Source organism: Chiloscyllium punctatum, chromosome 7, assembly GCF_047496795.1.
Source record: "Chiloscyllium punctatum isolate Juve2018m chromosome 7, sChiPun1.3, whole genome shotgun sequence".
NCBI classification, from domain to species: domain Eukaryota; kingdom Metazoa; phylum Chordata; class Chondrichthyes; order Orectolobiformes; family Hemiscylliidae; genus Chiloscyllium; species Chiloscyllium punctatum.
In genome coordinates this window covers 33,144,201-33,163,845 of record NC_092745.1, presented here as the reverse complement: position 1 = coordinate 33,163,845, position 19,645 = coordinate 33,144,201, and the positions used below count along the sequence as shown (strand labels likewise).

The window sequence follows — 19,645 nt, the reverse complement described above, 5'->3', positions numbered from 1 at the left end:
CATTGTCTTTAAGGTATGGTTCTGTGAGTATGACTGTGTCAGGCTGTTGCATGACTAGTCTGTAAGACAGCTCTCCTGAATTTGGCACTTGCCCCCAGATGTCAGTAAGGAGGTTGGAGCAGGGAAGACAGGGTTGTTTCTGTCAATACCTTTACTGTGTCAAGATTGATGCCAGGCAGTCCATTTGGTTTCATTTCTTTGTTGAGACGTCGCCACAATTGATACAACTGAGAGCCTTGCTCGGCCATTTCAGAGGGCAGTTAAGGGTCAACCACATTGCTGGGGGACAGTACCATGGATCCCAACATCACATTCTGACTTCCCCGACTTTCCCTTTCTGTATGTGGAAGGCCGAATCCTGCCAGCAGGATATTCAACTGCAGGAGCTTTCACAGTCCTTGCATAATTCTTTCCCCACATTAATCCAACACAAATCTTGAATTCACATCGCACCTTCAATGTCCAAAACATTCCAGGATGTTTCACAAATTTGCAGTATGAGGAATGGGGGAGGGTGGTGGATGAACATAAGAACGAGGAGCAGGACCAGGCAATTCAACCCCTCGAGCCCACTCCACCATTTAATACAATCATGGCTGATCCCGTCTCAGCCTCAACTCCACTTTCCTGCCCACTCTCCATCATCCTTTCACCCATTACTCTGTAAATATCTGCCCATTTCCTCCTTGGTGTGAGACAGGGAAGGACCACTCCATTTCAGACAGTTGGGCTTTATGGAGTGGGTGGAAGGAAGGTGAGAGAGGACACCGGAATTATGGAATTAGGAGGTGGGATGAACAGGCATAAGGGTTTCTGCGGTCAAGGGGCTGACGTAGTGATGGAGGGGATGTGGGGTTTGAAGCTCAGATACTGGAGGGTGCAGTGGTAAGAACGCCCATATTTACTGGTCTCTAGTGGAAGATCCAGTGGTAACAGGATGCATGTCTACTGGTCTCCATTGTAAGGTCCAGGACAAAGAAGGACCTAGTTTACTGGCCTCTACTGAAGTGTCTTGTGAGATGGTGACCCATGTTTATTGGAGTCTATTAGAGCATCCAGTGGGCTGGGGGCCTGTGATTACCGGTGTCTGTTGAAGGGCCCAGTGTAATGGAGGTCCATGTTTACTGATATGTATTGGATGATCCAATGGTATGGAGATCCATATATACTGGTCTCTGCTGGACTTTCAGAAGGAAGGAGGCCTATGTTTAATGGTCTCCAATGGATAGTCCAGTGCACCATGGACACCATGGTGGGTGTGGGGCTCAGTTCCTTTCCGTTGTAATTGTGTGATGGTCCTGACCTCATCCCAGTAAAACACCCTCACCCAGAACCTGACCGTGGAAGGGGAAGGAGAAGGGAAGGGATTAGGTCATGTTGTGAATGGACGGGATGTGTCAGTGGGTCAGAGCCTGTCCTGTCCTTCCAGCTTATACTGATGGCCTGAAGATCTCCTCTCTCTGCTGGGCCTTCATGGAATGAGGTTTGTGTCCAAACCAGTCCTCAGTGAGAACAGGCCAACAACACAGAACTACCCATTGTTTAACAAGAATCTGTCCATCATCATGAGACAGGCTAATGCCTGGTCAATGTGGGAAATGGGGACTTAGTCCTGGAGAAGACATGCTTCTGGGGTCAAGGGTTAACATCCATTAGTGGGCCAGAGCAGAGGAAAATTTGCCCTGCAATTAACTGTCACCACTTGGGATACTGTGAGAAAGAGAGGGAAGAGAGACAGAATGAGGGTTGGAGGGAGAGTGTGTGTTTGTGTGTGAGAGGGAGAGAGGGTGGTGTGTCTGCAATAGTGTGAGATGTGTGGAGGGAGTGAGAGAGATGCAGACCTGGAAGTAGAGATGGTGAGGTTGAAAGATATGGGGAGAGAGGTAGAGTGGGAGACAGCGTGACTGAGAGGGACGGAGAGAGAGACAGAAAGAGACCAGGAGATGTGAGACCAAGGGTGAAGGGAATCAAGAGAGAGACGGTAGGGTTGAAAGTGTGTGTGTGTGTGTGTGCGTGCGTGTGTGTGTGTGTGTGTGTGTGAGAGAGAGAGAGAGAGAGAGAGAGGGAGGATGGGAGTGATTAACAGTGCCAAAGAGAGAGATCGAGAGAAAGAATTGGCAGATGTGAGACAGAATGGGAAGAGAGGGAATGATAAAGAGAGAAAGTGATAAAAAGAGAGATACAGCATCTGGTCACCACATTGTGGGAAGGAAGTGATTGTACTCGGGAAGGTGCAGAGATTTCCCAGGATGCTGCCTGGGCTGTACGGTCTGAGTGATGAGGAAAGATTGGAAAGACTGGAGTTGTTTTCCTTGGAGCAGTGAAGGTTGAGAAGAGACCTGACAGAGGACTATAAGATTACAAGGGGCACAGATAGTTTCGACAGGAAGGTAGTTTTTATATGAGGAGAGGGGTCATAAACCAGGGTCAGAAACTGAAGGTAACACAGACACAGAAACACAGAAACTAGAAGCATGAGTAGGCCATTCGGCCCTTTGAGTCTGCTTTGTCATTCACATCGACCAGGCATTAGTCTGTCTCATGGCTGATCCTCCATCTCAAAGCCATATTCCTGATTTCTCCCCATTCCCTTCATGCTGTGAAAAGGCAAAACAAGAATCTGAAATACATTCAATTCCCTCTCCTCCAAAGCCGTCTACATTGTAGGTACAGAATTTAACAGGTTGACTATCCTCAGAGTGAAGAAATGTTTCCTCATCTCAGCCCTAAATGGTCAACCTTGTATCCCCCAAGTCTGGGTCCCCTGGTTCCAGAATTCCCAACCAGGGGAAACCTCCTCCTTGCCCAGCTCTGTTAGAATTTTATACATATCAATCAGATTCCCTTTTATCCTTCTGAACTGGAGTGAGTCTCGGCCCAGTGGAGTTGTAGAATGAGAGGAGAGTTGAAGCAAAATGTTTTTACCCAGAGGGTGGTGGGATTCTGGAACTCACTGCCTGAAAGGATGGTTGAGTCACAAACTCTCATGACATTGGAGCAGTGTTTAGATAATCACTTGTGTTGCTGTAGCTTCCAGGACGATGGAACAAGAGCGGGAAAATGGGATTAGTTTGTCGAGGACTTTGTTGTCCAGCACAGACACAATGGGCCAAATGGCCTCATTCAGAGCTGTTCACATCAATGACTCTCTGAGACAGAGAGAGAGAGAGAGGGAGAGTGAGAGTGCAGGGCTGACGTGGTTCTCTCTGCTTAATGCCACTTACATATTGAGGAACACCCAATCAGACTCTCACAGGCTGCAGCTTTATAAAGCAGAGCCCAGTGAAGGGAGAGTTTATCAGGGACCAGGCACAAGGACAGGAGCACACACCATGATTTCACACATCCAGCTGATCTGGCCCCTGGCATTCTGTGTCACAGGTACAAATCTCTCTCCTTCCACCTTGAATCTTTAGCTGCTCTCCATTTCACTCCAATTCCACTGAATTGTGATTGAAGGGAAAATGCTGAAACCAGAGGAATGCTCAGTGTCTCCAACAATCTCTCATTTGACAGGCTCTTTCTGTGATAGTTATGACTTCACTGTGTTTCTCTCTCACCCCTCAGGTATCAATGGGGACATCACCATGACCCAGTCTCCCCCGGCGCTGTCAGTGGAACTGGGCCAGACCGCAACCATCACCTGTACGGCCAGCGAAGACATTAGCAGCTACCTTGCTTGGTACCAGCAGTGAGAAGTTCAGAAACCCTCTCTCCTGATCTATGGTGCAACAACTCGATTCACAGGAGTCTCCAAGCGATTCACCGGCAGTGGATCAGGGACCAGTTTCACCCTGACAATCAGCAACTTTCAGAATGAGGATGTCGCTAACTATTCCTGTATGCAGCGTTACACCAGACCTTCCCAGTGATACAGAGCCGTATAAAAACCTCAATACACACAGCACCACCTCCTGTATAAATACATTCATATTTACATGTTGCATGCAATAATGGACACACAACCCTACCTCCACCAACAATACACATAGTTAGATATAAATGAAACTGAACAAATTACCCCATGCAGGAATTGTCACTGTCCACTACACACTCCAGTCCCTGTGGTTTCCACCGCTCACTGAAGGCCTCAAGTTTCCCTCTTACACTCCATGGCCACATGTGAAGAGCAACTGCAAGATTTAACATCGATAAATAAAGTTCACAAACCGTCCGAGCCCAGCTGGACACAGCACAGAGAGAGAAACAGAATGAGACAAACAGAGAGAAAGAAAGACATGAATGAGGGAGAGACAGAGAGGGGCAGGGAGAGGCTGAGAGTGAATTAGAGACGGACAGGAAGAGGGTGAGAGTGATGGAGGGAAGCAGAGAGGAGAGGTTTTTGTACAGCTTCTGCACTGGGAGCTCTCACTGTGGTACACGTTCGGTAAAGGAACCAAGCTCAGACTGAGTAAGTTAACCCCAATCCTCTGTTATTAAGCACTGAAACTTTCTAAAACACAAATGCTGAATTATAGAGTCATAAAGTCATAGCGATGTACAGCATGGAAACAGACCCTTTGGTACAACCCATCCATGCTGACCAGATATCCCAATCCAATCTAGTCCGACCTGTCAGCACCCAGCCCATAAGACCAAAGACATAGGAGTGGAAGTAACGCCATTCGGCCCATTGAGTCCACTCTACCATTGAATCATGGCTGATGGGCATTTCAATTCCACTTACTCGCATTCTCCCCGTCGCCCTTAATTCCTTGTGACATCAAGAATTTATCAATCTCTGCTTTGAAGACATTTAGCGTCAGGGCCTCCACTGCACTCCACGGCAATGAATTCCTCAGGCCCACCACTCTCTGGCTGAAGAAATGTCTTTGCATTTCTGTTCTGAATTTACCCCCTCGAATTCTAAGGCTGTGTCCACGGGTCCTAGTCTCCTCGCCTAACAGAACCAATTTCCTTACGTCCACCCTTTCCAAGCCATGTATAATCTTGTAAGTTTCTATTAGATCTCCCCTTAATCTTCTAAACTCCAGTTAATACAATCCCAGGATCCTCAGTCATTCCTCGTATGTTAGACCTACCATTCCAGGGATCATCCATGTGAATCTCCGCTGGACACGCTCCAGTGCCAGTAAGTCCTTCCTGAGGTGTGTGGCCCAACACCGGACACAATACTCCAAATGGGGCCTAACCAGAGCTTTATAAAGTCTCAGTAGCACAACATTGCTTTTATATTCCAAACCTCTTGAGATAAATGACAACATTGCATTCGCTTTCTTAATCACGGACTCAACCTGCATGTTTACCTTTAGAGAATCCTCGACTAGCACTCCCAGGTCCCTTTGTACTTTGGAAAGTACTTTGTATTTTGGCCATATCCCTCCAAACCCTTCCTATTCATAATCCATCCAAATGCCTCTTAAATGTTGCAATTGTACCACCCTCCAATTGTTGAAGGTGTTAGTGGGGAGCTTCAGTGAATGAAATGGTTGATTGACGAGCACTATGTCTAACAGGGGTCCAGCTGTATTTCTTTAGTTCCATTGCCCACTTTAAGAAGCAGTTTTACTCACCGTGTGGAGGAGCTCTGTCCATTTGCAGCCTGTGGTCCCATTCCTGCAGCATGGAGTGAAATCAGTGAGTAGCCTCCTGCCAGTCTCAGTGTGATAGACACGGGCAGAGTTTGATGTGAGCTATGGCTCCCTGTCCCAGTCTCTGAAATCACTGACCTCAGCAGCAGCAGCAGCAACACAGTGAGACACTGAGCTCCCACCTCCCCCAGCTTTAACTCTGCTCAATCACACAATCACAGAATTGTTACTGTGCGCAAGGAGACCATTCTGCCCATCCTGTCTGGACCGGCTCTCCGAATGAGCAATTCACTGAGTGTCATTCTCCTGCCTTCTCCCTGTCACCCTGCACATTGTTCCTTTTCAAATAACAGTCTCATTCCCTTCAGAATGTTTCAATTGAAGCTGCCTCCATCACACTCTCGGGCAGTGCATTCCACACCTTAACCACTCACTGGCTGAAAATGATTTTTCTTCATTTTACTTTTGTTTCGTTGAACGATTACTTTCAATCTGTGGCCTCTCACACTCAAACTTTTTCCCGATTGGGAACATTTTCTTTCTATTTACTGTATCCAAACTCCTCGTGATGCTGAATTCCTTGAACAAACCTCCTCTCAGCCTTCTCTTCTCCAAGGAAGACAGTCCCAACTTCTCCAATCCACCTTCATCACTGACATTCCTCACCACTGGAATGACCTTTGGTTTCTCCCGATAGCCCAAACACACCAGTCCCAGCAACAGATGAACAACACCTTGCTCAGCAACACTCCACAGGGCCCTACAATTCACTGTTTGGGTACTCCGTGTGTTGGCTTTCCAAAATGCAGTATCTCACTTACTCTATATCGGAATACATCTGCCACTCCTCCACCCATTGCCTTATCTGATCAAGGTCCTGCTGTACTCTGAAATAATCTTCTTTACTATATACTGCATAGTGTAATATACACTGTTAGTAAACTCACTAACTGTACCACCTACATTCACATCCAAACCATGCTTTCAAATTACAAAAGTCAGTGGACCCAGCATCAATCCTTGTGGCATACCACTGGTCACAGACCCCCAGTCTAAAAAGTAGCTCTCTGCCACCATTCTTGGTCTCCTATCTTCAAGCCAATTTTATATCCAAATGGATCCCCTGGATCCCATGTGATCTAACCTTTCTAACCTGTGTACCATGTGGAATCTTGTGAAATGCTTTGCTGAAGTCCATGTTGAAAATGTCTGCCTTTATCAATCTTCTTTGCCACTGCTTCAAAAAATCTCAGTCCTTCAGAATCCCCTCAAAAAATGTACCCACCACTGACATCAGGCTCACTGGTCTATATTTCCCTGGCTTTTCCTGACAGCCTTTCTGAAATAATGGCACAGCATTAGCCAACCTCTCCAGTTCTCTAGCTCCTCACCCGTGGCTGTTGATGACACAAATATCTCAGCAAGGGGCCCAGCAATCTCTTTTCTAGATTCCCACAGTATTCTGGGATACACCTGATCAGGTCCCAGAGATTTTTCCAAGTTCCCTAGCTTCCATGTCGTTCTCCACAGTAAACACAGCCACAAAAATATTCGTTTGAGATCTCACCCATCTTACCAAAATGCAGCACTTTGCATTTATCTAAATTAAACTCCATCTGCCATTCCTCGGCCCAATGGCCCAATTGATCAGGATCCCATTGTGCTCACAGATAACCTTCTTCAGTGTCCACTGTGCCACCAATTTTAGTGCCTTCCACAGATGTACTAACGATTCATCCTTTCTTCACGTCCAAATCATTTATATAAATAGTGAACAACAATATCACAAGTTTCCACAAAGAAAGGCCATGCTGATGATCCCAAATCAGTCCTTGCCTTTCCAAATGCATGTAGATGCTGTGTTTCAGAATTCCTTCCAACAACTTACACACCACTGGTGTTAGACTCACTGGCCTGTAGTTCCTTGGCTTTCCCTTGCAGCTTTTCCTCAATAATGGAACAACATTAGCCACCCTCGAATCAGACAGCACCTCACCCGTGGTTGTTGATAATACAAATATTTCAGCAAGGGACACAGGCAATCTCTTCTTTGGCTTCTCACCATGTCCTGGGATACACTTAGAGTCATAGATCAGATTTATCAAATTTATGCATTTTAAGAACTCCTCTTCTGTAATGAGGATTCTTGTCAAGGCATCGTTATTTATTTCCCGGAGGTCCCGAGCTTTCATGTCTTTCTCCCCAGTAAATACATTCATGAAATATCCCTTTAGGATCTCACCTGACTTCTCTGGGCCTACACATATGTGACCTCATTTATCCTTAAGGGGCCCTATTCTGTCCGCAGCTAATCTTTTGCCCTTTTATTATTCAAGGAACACAGAACATCAAACATTACAGCACAGTACAAGCCCTTCAGCCCTCGCTGTTGCAACGAAGTGTTGAACCAATCTGAAACCCATCTATCCCACATTATTCCATTTTCATTCCACATGTTTATCCAATAACCATTTCAATGCCCTTAAAGTTGGCAAATGTACTACTGTTGCAGGCAGTGCATTACACTCCCCGAATCCTCTCTGAATGAAGAAGCTACCTCTGACATCTGTCCTATATCTATCATCACTTAATTTGAAGCAATGTCCCCTCATGCTATCCATCACCATCTGGGGAAAAAAGTCTCTCACTGTCCACCCTTTCTAATCCTCTGATTATCTTGTATGTCTCAATTAAGTCATCTCTCAACCTTCTTCTCTCTAATGAAAACAGTCTCAAGTCCCTTAGCCTTTCCTCATAAGATCTTGCCTCCATACCAGTCAACATCCGAGTCAATCTCCTCTGAACCCTTTCCAAAGCTTCCACATCCTTCCGATAATGCTGTGACCAGTACTATAGGCAATACCCCAAGTGTGGCCGCACCAGAGTTTTGTACAGCTGCACCATGACCTCATGGCTCCGAAACTCAATCGCTCTGCCAATAAAAGCTAACACACCTTACGCATTCTTAACAATCCCATCAACCTGGGTGGCAACTTTCAGGAATCTATATAGATGGACACCGAGATCTCTCTGCTCACTTGTACTACCAAGAATCTTACCATTAGCCCAGTACTCTTTATTCCTGTTGCACCTTCCAAAATGAATCATCTCACACTTCTCCGCATAAAACTCCATTTGTCACCTCTCAGAGCACCTCTGCAGCTTATCTATATACCTGTGTAATCTACAATATCCTTCGGCATTATCCACAACTACACTGACCTCAGTGTCATTCGCAAATTTACTAACCCATCTTTCAGCAACCTCATCGAGCTCATTTATAAAAATGACAATCAACAATGACCCCAAAACAGATCCTTGTGGTACACGACTAGTAACTGAACTGCAGGATGAACATTTCCCATCAACCACCACTCTCTATCCTCTTTCAGCAAGCCAATTTCTGATCCAAACAGTGAAGTCACCGTCAATCCCATGGCTCTGTATTTTGTGCAATAGCCTACCGTGGAGAACCTTATTGAATGCCTTTCTGAAATCCATATACATCACATCTACCCTCATCCACCTGTTTGGTCATCATCTCAAAGAACCCAATCAGGTTTGTGAGACACGACCTATCCTTCACCATTTGGTCATTTTGACCCCCGAAATGCCTTTGTTCTTTTCGACTGTTTCCCTAAACTTTGCGATACAATGATCACTTTTCCCCAAAATGTCCTGTCACTGATACTTGACCTACTTGGGCCTCCTCATTCCCAAAATCCAGGCTGAGCAGAGCCTCCTTTCACATTGGACTGGAAACACACAACTGGAGAAAATTCACCTGAACACACTCCCACAATGCTGGCCAAGCTGTGCCTGTGACACTGCTCCAATCACAGGCTATATTCAGATAATTAAAGTCCCCCATTATAATAACTCAGTAATGTGTCTAATTCTCTGTAAGTTCCTTGGAGATTTATTCCTTTGCATCCAGCCCACTGCTTGGTGACCTATATTCTGCACTGAGGATTCTGTGGTCCTTTGGTGTTCCTCTCTGCTGTTACATCCTGGTTTCCATAGCCCTGCCAAGTTAGTTTAAATCCTCTCCAATAACACTAACAAATTACCCCACAAGGAAATCTGTCCCAGCTCTGTTCAGGAGCAATCCATCTGTTCTCTTCAACTCCCGTCTCCCCCAGAGCCAGTCCTAGTGTCCCAAGAATCAAAGATCCTCCATCCTGTGTCCTCTCTCCATGCCCATAGTCACTGGAATTATCCTCCAGTTCCTATTCTCACTTGCAAGGACCTCTGGAAATAATCTGGAGATTCCTACTTTTCAGTTCCTGCTGCTAATTCTTTACCAAGCTCCCCAAATTCTGACTGCAGGATATTTTCTCCCTCTGTCACTGGGACTGATGTGGACCACGACTGCTGCCTGTTCCCCCTCTCCCCTCAGGGTGTTCTACAGCTGCTCAGTGACATCTTTGACCTTGGCACCAGGGAGACAACACACCATCTTGGATTCCCATCTGCAGCTGTAGAAACACCTATCGATTGTCCTCACTCTTGAATCTCCTCTCACTATCGCTCTTCCAGTCTTCCTTCTGACCCCCTGGACAGCTGAGCCCCCCATAGTGCCATGGACTTGGCTCTCGCTGCACTTCCCAGATGCACCATCATTCTCAATAGGATTCTGAATTGAATCTTGGTTGGAGAATGGGATGCACTCAGGGGATTCCTGATCTAGCTGTCTGGTCCTTTTGGACTGTCTGCTGCTCCCCCATTTCCTCTCTCCATGCATACTCTGAAGATGCAGAGTGACCACATCTAGAAATGTTCTCTCCATGGAGCTCTCAGACTCACGGATGCTCTGCACTGACACCAGCGGCTGCGCAATCTCCAAAACGCGAGCTTCAACTGCTTTCACTGACCATACTTCCTACACTCCTGGAGGGAAGCATTCAGATCCTAGGTATCCATGCCACATACCTCTTTCTGCAGCAGTGAGTTCCACAGATTCACAAACCTATGGCGGAAGGAATTCCTCCTTATCTCAGTTCAAAAGGGTCTTCCCTTCACTCTGAAACTGTGCCATTGGATCCTGGTCTCTTCCCCTGTTGGAAACATCTTCTCCGTGTCTACTCTAGACAGGTCTCTCAGTATTCTGTGTGTTTCAGTGAGATTCCCTTCATCCTTCTCAACTCCATCGAGTCCTCAACTGTTCCTCATATGGTAAGCCCTTCATCCCTAAGATGATTCTTGTAAAACTCTTCTGTACACCCTCCAATGCCTGCACATTTTTCCTTATATACAGGGCTCAAACCTGCTCACAATAAATGAATTGCATTCTGACCAGAGCCTTCTGCAGCTTCAGCAGGACGTCCCTGTTCTTGTGTTCTACCCTTCTTGAAATGAATGCTGACATTGCATTTGCCTTCCTAACTGCCAACTGAACCAACATGCTAACGTTAAGAAAAACCTGATTATGACTCCTCAATCCCTTTGTGATTCAGTTTTCTGAATCCTTTCCCTTTTAGAAAACAGTCTACATCTTTATCCTTCCTACTAAAGTGCATAAGCTCACACTTTCCTTCATTGTATTCCACCTGCCACTTCTTTGCCCACTCTCTGAGCCTGAGCAACTCCTTCTTCAGATTCTCCACTTCCTCAACATGACCAGTCCCTCCACTTACTTTTGAGTTACCTGCAGATTGAGCAACAATGTCCTCAGACCCTTCATCCAGATCATTAATTAATCATTCATTCATAGCTGTAGTCCCAGCATGGACCTTTGCAGGACCATACTAGTCACCGGTTGCCATCCTGAAAAAGATCCTTTTCTCCCACTTTCTGCCTTCTGCCAGGTGGCCAATCTTCTACCCATGCCAAGACCTTGCCCCGAACACCATGAGCTCTTCTCTTCTTTAGTAGCCTCCTGTATGGCACATTGTCAAATGCTGTCTGTAAATCCAAATAGATCACGTCCACTGGTTCTCCTTTATTTAACTTGTTCATTCCTTCCTCCAAGAATTCGAACAGATTTGTCAGGCCTCCCCTTGATGAAGCCATGCTGACACAGCCCGAGTTGGTCATACACTTCCACTCCCCTGCAATCTCATCCTTAAACTGTAGTCTACAATCTCACTAAAGACTGAGGTCAGACTAACCAGCCTATAATTTCCCATCTTCTGCCTCCCTCCTTTCCTAAACAGAGGTGTTACATTTGCCATTTTACAGTCCTCTTGGACTCTCCCTGACTCCAGTGATTCCTGAAAGATCACCATCAATGCTTCCACAATCTGCTCAGCTATCTCCTTCAAACTCTGGGATGTAGTCCATCCAGTCCAGTTGATTTATCCATCTCAGAACTTTCAGCTTCCCCAGCACCTTCTCCCCAGTGATCACCATTATTGTCATCTCTGCCCCTGAATCTCTTTTAAGTTCTGGTATACTACTGGTATCTTCCACCACGAAGACTGATGTAAAGTCACTATTCAGATCCTCTGCCATTTCTTTGTTCCCCATTAGTACTTCTCCAGCCTCATTTTCCAGCAGTCCAACATCCAGCCTTGCATTCCTCTAAGCTTTTATATTTCAACAAAAAAAAACAGTCTTACAATCTTCTTTTATATTCCCAACTGGCTTACCCTTGTATTTCATCTTCTAACCCCTTCTTGCATTTTTAGTTATAAGCTTACAAGATCCTTGGGTTTAAAGTACAGCACAGAGTACAAAAGCAAGGCAGTGATGCTATACCTCTACAGATCATTGATCAGACCAGATTTGGAGGATTGTGTTCAGTTCTGAGCACCTTATTTAAAGAACAATAATAAAACCCGGGAGAGAGTTCAAAGGAGTTTTATTGGAATGATACCAGGAATGAAGGATTTTAAATACAAGGAAAGCTTAGAGAGATTGGGCTTATTCTGCTCCGAGCAGAGAAGACTAAGAGGTGATCTTATAGATTTGTTCACTGTTTTGAACAATTTTGACCGGGTTCAGGAGAATATTCCATTTCCATGCATTGGTATGTCTGTTACTATGGGTAACAATTTCAAGATGGTCAGCAAGACATCCAGGAGTGAGATGAGGAGGGATGCCTTTACGAAGAGAGTTGTTAGGATTTGAAACATGCTGCCTGACAGGACGGTGGAGGTGGATTCTGTTGGAAGTTTCAATGTGTATATTTGAAATTGGTGAAGTTAGAAAGCAACAGAGATCGGACTGGAGAGTGGGGCTGACAGCTCTTTTTAGAACCAGTACAAACATGATGGGTTGAATAGCCTCCTTCTGTACGATAAATTCGATTGTTCCATTTCATCCTGTCAGCTCTTTGCTTTCCTCAGATCCTGTTCAACTTCACTCCTGCATTTTCTATCCTTCTCTCAGCTTTCTGCAGGTTTGAACTCCAGATAACCAACATCACCTTCCCTGTTTGGTCTGCCCTACTCTGCCTGCTTTGCCACATCCCAGGCTGAGAGTCTAGATTTGGGAGTCCCATCCTTTCTCATTGTGGGAACAGATCCTGAACGATCCCTGTCTCATCCTTCGAGGCCTCCCACTGCCCTGACACTGATTTCCCATCTTGTCACTGGTTCCAGTCCACTTCGACCAAAACACCACACGGTTTAGTAAAATGGTTCATTCCCAAACACTTGCTCCATAGTTCTCCATTTCCATCCCTCCTCTCACTGTCACTGAAATGCTCCCCCATTGATAGCCCTTCCAGCTGCCCACATTCATTACATAAACGATGGTCCAAAACTGTCCCTTCTCTCTCTGCTGCATCACCATCACCTTCTCAGGGGCAATTAGGGATGGGTAATAAATGCTTGCCCTGCCAGTGATACTCACATCCCAAGAAGCAATTTGAACAGTGCCTGTTCTTTTGTCAGGTTTGTTATGTATTGAAGACAAATGTTCAAATGGATCATTTTGCCAGTTAATGTTTGAAGAGTTGAAATCCCTTCGAATGGCAGGGATTAAAATTGTTTCTCTTGTTTGTCAGGCCGTGAGAACTCTCAGCCCAAGCTGACCCTGCTGCCCCCTCCCCGGTGCAGGTCAATGCCAAGGGCACTGCCACCCTGGTGTGCCTTGCCAATCACTTCTATCCCGATGAGCTGGAGGTGCAGTGGAAGAAGGACGGTGCAGTCATTTCAGATGGGGTTCAGACCAGCAACTACCTGCGAGCTTCAGACAGCACCTACAGTGTCAGCAGCCTGCTGACCCTCTCTGGGTCTGACTGGGAGTCCAACGCTCGCTTCTCCTGTGCCCACACCCACGTGACTCTCCCCTCTCCCCTCAGCAAGAACATCAGGAGATCAGAATGTGTGTCGGTTGTTCAAGACAGTCCACAGAGGAGACACAACTGAAAACAGAACAGGGCTGAGCTGGCAGGTCAAAGGTCATTGTCAGCACTGAATTTCAATTCTCTTCCTTCTCAGGACTGGCTGAGAGACACTTCTGAGGTTCAGGAGTTAAGGCAGGTCATTGGGACAGTTTAGAGAGGGTTTTATGCTGTGTCAAACCTCGTGTTGTCCTTGTCCTGGTAGTGTGTGATGGGAACAGTGTTGACTTGCGATGCCAAGTAAAAATTTTCAAAGATGCTGAAGACTGTCAGCTGTACAAAACAATGTGAACCTCAGAAGTCTCTGCTTCAGTAAACCAGATCTCCTTCCTGCTCAGCCGCCAGTTCCATTTTAAAGTTTTGTCACTGGTTAAAGGAGCAGGATTCTCATGTTATTGAGAAAATCTCCACAAGTGTTTGCCTCAAGCTCCATTCTGGCTGTGATTTGTGCAGCTTCCTCTGTCTGGGCTGTTAATTGCAGACGGTTTTCTGTCAATGTCAATTTGGAAAAAGGAATAAAGATGAAGAAGTTTCAATCTCTGTCTCTGTGTACTTTGGATTTTTTTAGAGTAAGAAGATGTCTGACACTCCTGTCTTTTATTTTATAACACCCCCACACCATCCCCTAACTGTGGTACCGCTTATATTTTCCCCAGCACCCATGTTGTGTGTATGCAGGTGTGGGACACAGTGAAAGACACAAGGTGTACAAATCTTTATTCAATTTACACCACCAGAAAGAAAGGAAACACCCAGGAGGCCAGTGACAAGCAGTGTCCTTCTTCGGGGGCAATGCAACATGATCACACAGTGAAGGGGAGAGCTGTGTACATTGGAAATGGACAGCCACCCTGAGCTGATTGGCTGCATTTCAGCAGGTCATTGTCACAATTGGCTACTTTGCCTGTCAATCAATGACACATCTGTTGGAGGTGATATGATCCATTTGATCTGGAATCTGTCAAGGTTACAAACAGAACAGAAACTGAAAGCTGTTGGGACTCAATAATTCCAATCTGAGGCATTCCCTCCTCACTCTTTTGGTCTAGACACAGCTGTTGGGATTGCACTGTGCACTCTCTGTTGTTTGCCTGGTAGCATCTGAAATGATGTTCAGCCTATCACAGATACTGCAGGCTGTGCGTTTCTGTAAGTGTGAGTGTATTACTTAATGCTTCTTGTACGTGTCTCTCTGAGGTATGAGTATGAGTATGAGCGTGTGTGAGTGTGTTCCACAGACAGACACCTAAGGGCAGCACTGAGTAACACACCTACATTCAGACAGACACCTCCAGGCAGCACTGAGTAACATGCTCACACTCAGAGACACACCTACAGGAGGCATGGAGTGTGAGCATTTTACACAGTACTGCCTGTCTCTCTGACTGTGTGTGTTACTTAGTGCAGCCTGTCGGTGTCTCTCTGAGGTATTTGTCTCTAAGTGGTGGATCGAGAATGGGCTTTGTGCTGGAGGTTAAAGATTAGGCTTTAATCTTCTCAAATTATGAATGAAAAACAGTTCAGCTGATTCAGTCTGAGATGGCAGCTCATTAAGATGGCCAAATTTCTCCAGCTGCCCGAGGAGAGACACTGACTGGCAGCACTGCGTAACCTGCTCACGCTCAGAGAGAGACCTACAGGCAGCATGGAGTGTGAGCATGTTACTCAGTGCTGTCTGGCTCTCTCAGTGTGTGTGTTATTCTGTTCTGATCGTCGGTATCTCACTGAGTGTGAATGCTTTACTCTGTGATCCCTATAGGTGTCTCTCTGAGTGGGTGTGTTATTCTGTACTGCCTGTCAGTATCTCACTGAGTGTGAGTGTGTTACTCTGTGATGCCTGTAGGTGACTCTGAGGTATTTGTCTCTTAGTAGTGGATAGAGAATAGGCTTTGTGATAAGGATCGAAGATTAGGCTTTAATCTTCTCAAATCTCAGATGAAAAACAATTCAGTCTGAGATAGCACCTCAGTGAGATGGCCAAAGATAAAAATCACACAACCCCAGGTTAGAGTCCAATCGGTTTCTTTGGAAGTGCAAGCTTTTGGAGTGCTGCTCCTTCATCTGGTAGCTAGCAAGGCAGGATCATAGTTCACAGAATTTACAGTGAAATTGAGATGGTAGCTGAGAAAGGTGAATACTGAGAGTGTATTCTCAGTATAAGACCATAAGACCATAAGACATAGGAGTGGAAGTAAGGCCATTCGGCCCATCGAGTCCACTCCGCCATTCAATCATGGCTGATGCGCATTTCAGCTCCGCTTACCAGCATTCTCCCCGTAGCCCTTAATGCCTCTAGACAACAAGAACAAGTAAGGGAGAGTTTTCAGAGGCAGTGGGCACAGTGCTCCCTAATGTGTTTCCCGATTACAAGGGGACTTTCTGGAGCCAGGGTCATTTCAGTAGTGGCTGTCTGCTCAGCTAATGCTGGCGAACTATAGTCATATTTCAATGGCCAATTAGCCCTAAACAAAATGCAGCAATATTACCTTACAGGGAGGGGAGCTGTCTGAATGAGGGAGGTTAAACTCTTGCAGCCCCAACAGGCCCAAACTCACGCATTCCTCATCACAATGGGCAATTTTAGCATGACCAATTCACCTAACTTGCACATGTTTGTAATGTGGGAAGAAACCCACACAGACACAGAGAGAATGTGCAAATTGTACAGAAGCAGTCACCTGGGGCTGGAATCGACCCAGGTCCCTAGTGCTGTGAGGCAGCAGTGCAAACCACTGAGCTACCTTGCCATCCATTAAAAAAGCCCAAAGAGTTGAGCTTTTGTTAATCTCCATGAGCCTGAGGTGACATAAACTATAAACACACAACCTTCTGCCAGGGAAGATAGTGGAGGGTGGAAACCTCACAATCTGTAAATAGAATAACATTTAAGGATCTGGGACAATTGCAGGAAATTGGGATTAGAGAGCCTTTCATGGTAGTTATGTTGGTGCAGACTCAATGGGCCAAAGGGCCTCTTCTGAGCTATATCAATGTATGCTCCAAGCTGAGAGGACAGTGCAAGTTAATGGTTACTCGGTTAGGCTGTTCCAAAATGGCAAACTCATCATGAAGGGTTAGAGGAAATGGCTCAAGCTTCAGTGAAGGCCCAAGTAGGTGCTTGGAAGGAGGATCAAGGCTAATGGAGACAAGGTCAATGGAGACTGACTTGTCTGGTCACCACCCAAAGCCTTGCTTACGTCTATTATGTCTACACTACCATTTACACCACTGTCTACACCCATTGTCTGCACCCAGCATCTACAGTCACTGTCTGCACCCTCCATTTGCACCACCCATATTTCTGCGTTGTAAGATTGTATCCAATAATTCCATTGAGATTACTGGAACAGAAACCTGAATTTCAGAACTGGCAATGATTACCTTCAAACCCTGACCTTCAAAGTCTGTGTTCTACAATGAGCTGATTAATATTAATTACTAAATGCCATTTGATTTCTGTGAGGGCAGGCCTGACGTATAACGAGAGGTTAAGTTGGTAAGGATTGTGTTCACTGGAGTTGAGAAGAATGAAGGAAGGGAATCTTGGAGAAAGCTATAAAATTGGAACTAGACAAGACAAATGGAGTTTGAATATCCACAGTGGTGAGAAGTTCAGTACCAGGGCTCATAGTTTAATGTTGAGGGGTAAACCCTATAGGACAGAGACAAGGAAAAATGTCTTCACCCAGAGAGTGGTGATCCTGTGGAATTCTCTGTCACAGAAAGTGGTTGATGCCAAAACGTTATGTTTTCAAGAAGGAGGTAGAGATAGCTCTTGTGGCTAAAGAATCAAGGGATATGGGAGTAGAGAGGGATTACAGCATAGTGCTCAATGATCAGCCACAATCATTTAGAATGGCAGAACAGGCTGGAGGGGCTGAGTGGCCTATTCTTGCTTCTATCCTCTGTGTTTCTATGGAGCATAAAATAGATTGCTAGGTGGAGGTCACTCTGTCAGATGGGTAAGTATCCATTCACAGATTCCACCCACACCACTACCATTCTATTTTAATTGTTCTCACTCCCTCTCTTCCTACAATTTTGTTATTTGACCAGTGACCACACCTCCCCACCAACACGTCACTCCCGCAACCCTGGCGGGAGCTGTGCTTGTCACCCATTGCTTGTTTTAACTTACTAATTGGGTGATGTGATGGTGAGGTTTTCAAAGGTGTCCTTCAATAAAAACATGGGTGACATAACACAGCTGCCTCACAGAACGAGGGAGCCAGGTTCGAGAGTCATACAGCACAGAAATAGGCCCTTCAGCCCACCATGTCATTGCTGACCAACAACCACTAAACTACACTAATCCCATTTCCCTGCAGTTGCCTGGAGCCGATTATGCCCTGGCATTATAAGTGCTCACCCCAATGTTTTGTAAAGGTTGTGAGATTTTCAGCCGGCACCACACTCTCAGGCAGCATGTTCCATATACCTACCACACGTTGGGTCAAAAAATACTTACACCTTAATCTTATGACCCCTGGTCTTAAACAGGTCTGGATGAGGAGCGGAGGCTGCAGAACAGTGTGAGAGGTGAGGAGTGGAGAGAGGGAGAACAGTGTGAGGGTGAGGAATGGAGGCTGGAGCAGGAAGTCACTTGAGTTCTGGAAAGCAGTACATATAGGGAAGAGATCCAAGAGCTGGTAGGAATAGTCTCCATGCTTCCTATCAGTAGCTTTAGGTGGGAAAGGGAATAGATCAGGAGATAATGGGGGCCTGGAACTCAGGCTGCTCATTAATTACAAATGACTTTAATCCTTATGTCGATTGTTTATAGCAAGAATTTTCTTTTTAATTCATTCACAGGATGAGGACATCCCTGACTAGGACAGCATTTATTACCCACCACTAATTGCCCCAGAGGGCAGTTAACTGTCATCCACATTGCTGTAGGTTTGGATTTCCATGTAGGCCAGACCAGATCAGGATGGCAGTTCCCTTCCCTAAAGGACATTAGTGAACCAGATGGGTTTTCCTGACAATCAACATGGATTCAGGGTCATCGTTAGGCTCCTAACTGCAGATTTTTAAAAATTGATTTCAAGTTCCGCCATCTGCCACGGTGGGATTTGAGCCTGCATCCCCGGAACCACATCTGGGTGTCTGTGCATTAATCACAGAAGGTTAGTGTGTAGATACAGCAAGTCATCAGGAAATCTCATAGAACGTTATGGTGTGTTGTGAGGGGAAACTGAAAGCAAGACTTCATTGAAATATGCAAGATCCTGAGGTGCCTTGACCGGGTGGATGTGGAAAGGATGTTTTCTCTTGCGGGAGAGTCCAGAACCAGGGATCACAGTTTAAAATTAAGGGAGAGTACATTCAGAACAGCAATTAGGAAACATGTTTTTACTCTCAAGGGTTGCCAGTCTTTGGAATTCTCTTCCTTAAAAGGCAGTGGATGCAGAATCTTTAGATATTTTTAAGTCAGAGGTAGATAGATTCTTGATGACTGAAGGGATGGAACATTATTGGAGAATGTAAAGTTGAGGTTTAAATCAGATCAACCACGATCTTATTGAATGTGGAAGTACGTTCAAAGGGCCGAGTGACCTACTTTTGTTCCTTGCCCATATGTTGCCTCATACATTTTCACACGATCGGAGACTGTCGCTCATATTTTCTATCTGCAGATTAAGCTGCTTGTGCAATAGGCCTCATCTGCACAGTGTTTTCTCCAGCCTTTCACTGTGACATGTTAAAGATACTGGTCCCATGATCAATCCATTAACTCTGAGTTGGTTGACTTAAACAATAAAACACATTACAAGTCATGAAGCAGACATTACAGCAAGCA

At 45.6% G+C, this 19,645-nt stretch overlaps 1 pseudogene; it reads left to right on the top strand.

Annotated features, from left to right (window-relative positions):
• The first annotated feature begins 3,041 nt into the window (after positions 1 to 3,041).
• Positions 3,042 to 19,645, top strand: part of LOC140479531 (Ig kappa chain V region Mem5-like) — a 271,278-nt pseudogene continuing 254,674 nt past the window's right edge.